This window comes from Grammomys surdaster, unplaced genomic scaffold, assembly GCF_004785775.1.
Source record: "Grammomys surdaster isolate TR1022 unplaced genomic scaffold, NIH_TR_1.0 205, whole genome shotgun sequence".
Taxonomy (NCBI): Eukaryota; Metazoa; Chordata; class Mammalia; order Rodentia; family Muridae; genus Grammomys; species Grammomys surdaster.
The window spans coordinates 1233579-1240289 of NW_021604650.1; positions in this window are offsets into that span (position 1 = coordinate 1233579).

Sequence of the window (6711 nt, forward strand, 5' to 3'; positions counted from 1 at the left end):
CTCAAAACCAGAAGAGAACTGAAAGTGAAGTCTTTCCCAGCCCTGCCTTGTGCAGATCTACTAGCACACCCAGGGAGGGGATACAGGAGTCCACAATCTGTCTGTCTGACAGTCTCAGCTTCTTGCCCTTCTCTTGGGTCCCTCTGCTGGATGGCAATGTGAACTGAGCCCTTTTAAAAACTCACCAACTGGAGAGATGGCTCACAGCTTAAGAGCACTGAGTTCAATTCCCAGCAACCACATGGTGGCTCACAACCATCTGCAATGGGATCTGATATCTTTTTCTGGTATGTCTGAAGACAGGGACAGTATACTCATATACCTAAAATACAGAAATAAATCTTTTAAAAAAAATCCCACCAAACCAAAAAATCACATGGAGAGACCCATGGCTCCAGCTGCATGTGTGGCAGAGGATGGCCTTGTTGGACATCAGTGGGAGGAGCCGCCCTTGGGGCTGAGGGTGTTCCATGCCCCAGTGTAGGGGAATGCCAGGGTGGGAAGGCAGGAGTGGTTGGGTGGGTGGAGGAGCACCCACACAGAGCCAGGGGGAGGAAGGATCAGATAGGGGGCTTCCAGAGGGGAGACCTAGAAAGGGGAAAACAATTGAAATGTAAATAAAGAAAATGTCCAAAAAAACCAAACCAAACCAAACCAAACCAAAACTGCCACCAGTGGGAAGGGTGACACAAGCCTGTGACCCTAGTGATTAGCAGTCAGAAGCAGAAGGATCTTGACTTTGAAGTCAGTCTCGGTTATACAGATTATTTGTCCCAGACCAAGCCAAACCTGATAACTCTTTGTTTGTTTTTGTTTACTTTTTACGAGACAGGGTCTCTTCTGTATAGCCCTGCCTGCCCTAGAGCTCACTCTATAGACCAGGATGGCCTCGAATTCCCAAAGATCCAACACCCTCTGCCTCCTGAGTGCTGGGACTAAAGGTGTGTACCATCACTTTTGTATTTTGAACAGAGTCTAGAACTTGCTAGATCACGGAGCCGCAGATCACAGAGCCGCAGATCACTGAGCCGCAGCGGGTGCTGATCTTACGATCATTCCGCTTCATCTTCTCTTAGGGCTGGGAATGTAAGTCTTTGCCACAAAGCCCAGATTTTTTTTAAAAAAGAACTTCATGTAGCCCAGGCTGGCCTCGAAGTTCTTATGTAGCTAAGGATAACCTTGAACTCCTGACGCTCCTTTTAGCATTGGTCTTTGCTACATTGTGGGTTCTTCTCTTTTATCTCCCTCTCCCACTCCGGTTCACCCCCTAACTCTGGACAGGAGAGAAAGAAGGATAGAGGGAGGGAGGAATTAGGAAAATCCCCAAATCTAACTTCTTTCTTTTTGTTTCTTTCTTGACCATGGCTGTTAACAAACTGCAACCAACTTCCCTAAAAGGACCACCAACCGGCCTATCGGGACCCTAGCATTCATGTACTCTGTGAAAAGTTCCCAGAATTCCAAACACCAGACAGTTACAGCAATTATCTGCTGGAGGCTTCTGCTAGAGCACGAGGCAAAACATAGTCAGCTCTTCCTGGATACCATGATCATGGGACTTTTGTTTATGCCTTGTTTGTCTTTGACCCAGAACTGACCCTATGTTTTGCATGTACTTAGAATGGTATAAAAGTAGCTTGGGAAAAAATAATCTTGCTTCAGAGCTTGCTGGAGTCATACTGTAGTGTTGTCTAATTGTCTTTTCTTTCTTTAATCCTCACTCCTTCCCCGAGACTTTGTTGACTGACTGGTGGTACCACACTGTGAGGGCTTGAGTATGGGGGACTCAGTGAAGGACACTTCAGGAATTGGAAGTGAGCACAAAGGAAAATAAAGAAAATTTGGGCCAGCAGTGAGTAAACCCTGTAAAAATGGGACACGCTAATAGTAGAATAATAGCTTTTGGTACATATGCTTAGAGATAGGCTAAAATCTAGACGAGTGACGATAAGTCAAAGACAGCTTACCCAGTTTCTGCTTTTTATAGAAGAAATTTGTCACTGGTTCCGTGTGGAAAGTATGATAAATTTACAGATACGGGAGAAAGTGGGGGAGAGGATAAAGGTACTTACCAAACAACACATGGTCCTGAGAAAATCCCCATAGATGCTTTTAGCCTCTGGACTTCAACTAGACAGAGTTTAGACCCTAGACATGAGAAGGAGAAGTGGGTTTCAGAAAGCAGCTGTCCTGCTGTCCCTTTGGGCGCTTTGGTGAAGGAGAAGAAAAGTGAAAGTGAGCCGTCTCAGGGCCCTCCTAGGGTCAAGAGGAGGTCAGGAGACATCCAGCTTCCTCTCTGGCTCCCCCTGGTCTCAAAGTCATCAGTCTACTCCTGTTGCCTAGTTCTGGTTCCGGGTCCCATTGGTAGGATATCTGACTGGGTTCCTTTGGTGGGACAACTGGTTCTCTTCCCTCTCTGTCTAATGTCTGTCCTTGGAGAGCCAGTCTGTCCTTGTGTGTCAGTTTATGTCTGTGGTTTCATTTCGTTGCTTGATGGTTGCTCTGTTTCATATACCTCTCTTAATGGGGCCAGTAGCTTCTCTGGTAAGGAAGCTGATGGCTGTTTCTCCTACAAAAATCTCTGTGACTGTCACTATTGGGTTTAGCAGGTGACAAGGTGTTCCTCCCTTTAAATTACAGCTAGAACGATGGGCAGTGGTGGCGCACGCCTTTAATCCCAGCACTTGGGAGGCAGAGGCAGGAGTATTTCTGAGTTCGAGGCCAGCCTGGTCTACAGAGTGAGTTCCAGGACAGCCAGGAACCCACAGGGCTACACAGAGAAACCCTGTCTCAAAAAACCAACCCCCCCCAAAAAAAAAGAAATTACAGCTAGAAAAAAAAAAGAATTTTTTGTCTGTCTAGTCTAAATATGTAGATGTGTGTAACCACTTCATGTTTGTTTCTGACTGGTCCTAAATGTATAAATATGTTTTGTATGTGGTTATAGATTATTGGCTTATAAGTTATTGGGTATCATTAAAAATTTGTAACATTGGTAATAGAAAGTTGGCTTAAAACTGGAAACTCAGGTTTGGAGTCATTTTGGGCAACAACACATGGCATGAGTCAATACAGGGAAATACGTCTTTAAATTGGGAAAACATTTTATGTAATTCCTGTCCTAGAAACCAGACTTATAAAAGGTAGGATTTAAAACAATGTTTCTTTAATGAGGTATTAGAAGTTGTACCATCATACATTTATATACAAGAACTGGCAACCAAATTTTGCTACATGAAAATTATGCACTTGGTATTGATTTTAGAGAGACTGGATTGTTTATATTGTTAAAAATTGGTTTTGCCTTTCAAAATTATGGATATGCTCTGATACTGCAAAAGAAACTTTTAAAAATTATAGTTGTGTATATAATTATAGTTAAGTGTATAGAGTTGAGTTATAAGTATATAATGGAGCGTTGGCGTTGACAATTCAGTCACAAGCTCACCATTTTAATTCCCTTTTGGTTGTCTTCTGAACATAAACTTAAAGAGGCTTCTCATCATGCTAAGACCATCTCTGTTCAATCTGTATATCTAGCCTTCTGGATTGAGGAAAACTGTTCTGTGTCTTTTAACCCAAATCTATAGCTTTCACTAGGTCTCAGAGGCATGAGTCTCCTCCTGCTGTCTAACCGACCCGTTTACCACATTTCCAATTCACATGTCTTCAAGGACAGAGAATTATGGAATGAGCCCACAGAGCTCTAAAAAATCAGTTACAGAAAACAGAAAAGGGGGAGTTGTATATTCTTTCACCACAAAATTTTATTTTGAAGTTTTTGATCTTGGATGCCAAGGAAGGAACTCTCTGCTGCTGAGTGTCTATGGCACCCCACAGCTTGGCATACTTATGACTAAATGAAATGAAAGAATCCACTTACTGGCATATGGCATGGTTCAGATTGGGGATTAATATGGGGAAGAGGGCATGTTGGTCTTTTTTTCGCAGTATGCTAAAGGAGTGTGGTGACTGCCAAAGCGATTGGTGAGACATGCTGATGCTGGGACAAAGAATGATGCTAACTGTGAGCTTGCTGAGTGCCATGACAATGGTGACTGGGAAGCTGTATTGGACATATGTTCCTGACCCACCTTTGCTTACCTATATCCCAGACTGGACAAGCTGCCTTGCCTCAGGCTTTTAGACCGTGTGGGTCAGAGAACATGGAGACTGTGGAAACTGCCTTTGAAAAATTAATCAGGGGCTGATGAGATGGCTCAGTGGTTAAGAGCACTGACTGCTCTTCCCGAGGTCATGAGTTCAAATCCCAGCAACCACATGGTGGCTAACAACCATCTGTAATGATATCTGATGCCCTCTTGTGGGGTGGGGTGTCTGAAGACAGCTACAGTGTACTTACATATAATAAATAAATTAATTAATTAATCAAATGGAGAAGTTGTTACAATGACCCTTCTCTTTCCTTTAATGTGACCAGTTATTCTGACTCAATCATGGACTGGTCTGGAAATCAATCCAATATTGGAAAAAAGGAAAAGATGATGGGCATTTGGAGGGCTGGTTCTGGACATTTTCAGAGACATCTTTGAAAATTGACAACTGATTTGTATGATGCTATATTTGCTGAGAACAAAAAATGGAACAGGTTCTGGGATTAAGGTAAATGGATTAAGGGAATTATCCCACCTAATCTTGTATTAATTGGGAATGTTACATTTGTTATTGGCTCTGATAATGAGTGATAATGAGCTCAATGTTTCTTGTTTTAAGTGTTTTTTTTTTTTTGTCTAATTCTGTTTCTGCACAGGACAATGGTCTGTCTGTAATGGTAGCACATCAACCAGATTCTATTATTATGATTTCTGTAAATTTATCTGAACCTTGGTGTTCTGAAAAAGGCTTACAGATATTGGAAGAAGTGAGTCAGGCTTTAAGTAGAAGCAAGAGGGTAGTGGGCTTGATTATTACCAGTATGGCAACTTTGATTACATTAATAGCTAGCACCACTGCTTCTGCAATTGTTTTGAGGCAAGAAGTTAAGACAGCCCCTTTTGTTAATCATTTATCAAAAACTGTTACTAGTACTCTTAGTATTTAGACAGGTGTTTGGAACAATGAATTGATGCTTTTTATGATAGTATTCAAATTATTGGAGAGGAGGTTCAGAGTTTCAGAGTAAGAAGTCATCTTGAATGTCACTCTAAATACCAATAGATTTGTGTCACTTCTAAAATGTACAATGATAGAAAATTCAAAGATGCTTGAAGGGTATTTGGCATAATTCTAACACCTCTCTGGATATTTTAACTTTGCATACTGGGATTATGAATTTAAAGAATGCTGCTCTGCTGAGTTTTGATGCTGTGGATAGTGCTAATAAAATTATTCATGGCTTAAGGTCAGCATTTCCATCTTGGTCAAGCTTCAAGAATGGCATATATAGTTTAATCACGCCCAGAGAATACTTTTATTCTTGCCCATTTTGATAAAACTTGCCTTTAACAGCATCAACATGTTAGTGTCCAAAATACATGGCTTGCAATGTAAAATGGATTCCCCAGACAGAGCCACGCATTTAACAAGCAGGTAGTCAATGACAGGTAAGATTCTGCAACAGAGCCTTACCTACCTAAGGCAGAACTGCATTGCCTTCGAAAATGCATTTTCAATGACAGGTAAGGAAGGCATTCTTGTCAGAACAACCTAAGACAGATGCAGTCTTGTTTATGAAATAAAAAAGGGAGAGATGTAGAGAGCTTTTGGTGCCACTTCGAGGAAATTGGCAAGAATATTTGAGGTTTGGCTAGGACAAGGAAGTAGGCTCAAAATAAACACAGCTGAGAAATGTGTTCCTTGTATCTTGATCATCTTGATAAGTTCCTGGATACAATGATCATGGGACATTTGTTTAAGCCTTGTTTGTCCTTGACCAAGAACTAAACTAACCCTATGCTTTGCATGTACTTAGAATGTTATAAAAGCAGCTTGGGGAAAAAAAAAACACCCTTGCTTCAGCACTTGCTGGAGTCATACTATAATGTTGTCTAATTGTCTTTTCTTTCTTTAATCCTCACTCCGTCCTTCGAGACCTTGTTGCCTGACTGAGTGGGCTTGGTCAGAAGAAGCCCCACATCTGGGTTTGAGATGAAAACACATTCTTATAATATTTCTGTGTTTTTAAAGAAACCAAAATTCCAGAATTCTCACTATACTTCTTCTTCCTCTCAAGTTTTGGATCATAGGCCTGTATCATGATATTTGGTTTAATTTGGTTTATCTAGTATTGTAGTTGGTACCTAGGGCTTCCTGCATGGGGGCACACATGGCCTGCTAACTCAGCTACATCCGCACTCCCCTAGATTTAATTTATACATTCTCTGCTTCTTGTATGAATTTTATAAATTTGTTAAAATAAAAATATTTAATTAAACTTTATTTAGTATGTGTGCATGTGAGTGCTTGTATATGATGTGTGTGGTTTGGGTGCATGTGTGAGTGTGTGTGAGGGTGTGTGGTGTGTTATGAGTGTGTGTATGTGTGTGTGCTTGTGTATGGTGTCTTTGTGATATATGTGATGTGTGTGTATGTGTGAGTGTATGGTGTATGTGGTATGTTTATGTAAGGGTATATGTTGTGTGTATGTGAGTGTGTGTATGTGTGTGAGTTGTGTATGTGTGGTATATATTGTGGGTGTTGTGTGTATGTGTTTGGTGTTTGTGTGTGTTGTGTTGTATGTGTGAGTGTGTG